At 36.9% G+C, this 2,754-nt stretch overlaps 1 pseudogene; it reads left to right on the forward strand.

Annotated features, from left to right (window-relative positions):
- The first annotated feature begins 476 nt into the window (after nt 1–476).
- On the forward strand, nt 477–2,451 carry LOC105113328 (probable ADP,ATP carrier protein At5g56450; annotated as a pseudogene).
- Nucleotides 2,452–2,754: the final 303 nt, after the last annotated feature.

Below are 2,754 nucleotides of genomic sequence, written 5' to 3' on the forward strand. Positions count from 1 at the left end.
AACTAAAACAAAAGGAGTAAAAAGGAAACAACTTAAATGGACTCATGTGGTTGTATATCAATGTAATTTGAACAACACTAAAAGAAAGAGACGAGAACTTGGAAAGTGAAGAACGCCCAATCCCAAATGAACCACACATCAAATCAAAGAAAAAACAGCACCTTCCAAGCTAAAGAGGCAATCAAGAAGTTGAATTAAAACAAAAACTCAGTCCTAGAAAAAATCAAAACCTGAGAAACTCAAATCAAGTGAGTGCATTGCAAGGAATAAAACACTCATCATTTATAAGTGCAATCAAGGAAATTAAAAGATCAATTCAAATGTTTTTGGTTTAAAAATATATTAAAATATATTTTAAATTTTTTTAACATTATTATATTATAACAATGTGAAAAAATTAAAAAAATAAATATAAAAAAAACAAATTTTTAAATTTTAAGAGAACATAATCTGTTTTTAAGCATGAGTAGAGATGATATGATACAGGAGATAAGGGAGAGTCAAAGCCGCCAATATCGTCAGGTCCGTACAAATGGTTGACAGATTTTCACAAAGGTCTGATGGCAGGTGCATTGCTGGGAGGGGTAGTGCACACAATAGTGGCACCAATTGAGAGGGAAAAGGTGTTGTTACAAACCCTAGAATGCAATTTGGCTATTGTAGGGAATGGACGCAGGAAATTCAAAGTAATGGTTGATTTTATTGTCCGTATAGGAAGAAGGGATTCTTTCGCTTTGGAGAGGCAATGGCAGTAGTGTGATTAGATATTACCCTTCTGTTGCTCTTAATTTCTCTCTTAAGGCGAGTAAAGTTGGTTTATTTTTGGTTTCTGGTTTGAGGTTAAGGTGTTTGATGAATTGTGTCTGTTTGAGTAGTGGGTGGATTTGTTATTCAGTGTCTTGGGATTTTCTTTTTTCATTATTATTTCTGATGGTTCTTGATGTAAAGGATGGTTCTTTATTCTAATTTGTGTTTTTCATGATGAAGTTTGAACAAAAATAGGAGGGTTATTTATCAGAAGATATGGCGTTAGCTGATAGAAGTTGATGAGAAAGGTTCTTTGCAACTACTCTGCCACACAAAAGTAGAGCAAAAAGAGTTTCAATGAATAGCAGATGAACTTAGAAATTAATGGGGGTATTAAATGCATTGAAGGCCAAACAGAACCTTTTATCGATATGCTTAGGTTGGTTTTTGACCTTTACTTTCCCATAAATTTAAACTTTTAAGGGCTTGGTGTTGATGTTGAAACCTCATGGTGACCCTAACTGAGCTTAAGCTTTTTTCTGAGGGCATGCGGATAGTTAAGCTGCATACCACTCGCTAAAGTTTTTGTTGATTGCAAGATGTGATAAATAGGACTGGTCTGGCTTAGCTGGCTGATTTCTACTCGAACTTTGAAGATATGGAAAATCAATAGTCTTTTTGAGGTAGTAGAAAGTGTCATTGTCCATGGCATGATCAAATCTAATGATGCAATTAAAGATAATAATTGGGTTGTTTTTTTTAGTAATTACGTTGCATAAAAGGTAGTGATCTTGATGTGAAAATTCCAAGTAAATTAGGATCACTCTATTTTGTGTTATGCTGCCATCATCTCATGGTCAGTCTTACTTCTGCAGGATCTTTATAAAAACATCTTGCTTAATGGAAACCATCAAAACAGTTCAATTCTGTCTGGTGCACCTGCCAACTCCATTGCAGGTGCTGCAGCTGGCTGTACAACACTGCCTTACTGCTGACATTGGTAGAACTGATGTTCGTCAATTTCGAGGTATTTGCCATTTCCTGACTACCATATACAATAAAGATGGGATACGAGGAGTTTATAGTGGCCTTCCTGCATTTCTACACGGAATGGTTGTTCACAGGAGACTATACTTTGGTGGGTTTGAAACGTTGAAGGAGATTTTGTCTGGAGAAGTAGCTGAACCTGAATTGGCACTGTGGAAGCGTTGGGTGGTGGCTCAGGCAGTCAAAGCATCCGCTGGGTTGATGTCATATCCACTGGATACAGTTCGAAGGCGGATGATGATGCAATCTGGCCTGGAACAACCAACGTATAACAGCACACTTGAGTGCTGGAGGAAAATTTATAGGGCAGAGGGGGTGGCTTCTTTCTATCGAAGGGCAGTCTCAAATGTGTTTAGGAGTACTGGTGCTGCTGCCATCTTAGTTTTGTATGAAAGTTAAGAAGTTCATGAAATGGGGTCGCTTGTGGGAGTAGTTTTGGTTAGTTTTTCATCTGAACTAGAGGATTAGAGTAAAATGAGGTGACACGTTTTATAGAGGAAAATATTTGTGAAGTGCAAATGAATTCCATACAGCCAAACTATAGCAGGCACTAGATGGCATTATTGACATTCATTTGCCACGCTACTCTTTTGAGTTTTTGGCAAATCACCCCTTCTTTTTTTGTTAACAAATAAAAAGGATGAATGTGATTGATAACGGGCCTGTATCTCTAGTTTCTGGGTAATTTTTTATTTATCTCTAGTTGCAATTTGGCTTGGGATAAGAGAAGGGTATCGCAGAGCATTTGGTTCTGTAAACGATACTTCTGTTGTTGAAATGCACGGATTCCGTTGATTATACAATTTACTTCTGATAAGGTATTTAGAAACCTGACAATTGGTATCGATGAGAAACAGATTTCTCTCCCCTTCTTGGTAATTCCTTATGGATAGTAGATTATGGTAATCTGCCATGCTTTTTTCTTTTGGTTTCGTAGTGCGGAGAATTCCCAAGTAGTTT

The sequence above is a fragment of the Populus euphratica genome, unplaced genomic scaffold (genome assembly GCF_000495115.2).
Source record: "Populus euphratica unplaced genomic scaffold, PopEup_1.0 scaffold408.1, whole genome shotgun sequence".
Taxonomy (NCBI): Eukaryota; Viridiplantae; Streptophyta; class Magnoliopsida; order Malpighiales; family Salicaceae; genus Populus; species Populus euphratica.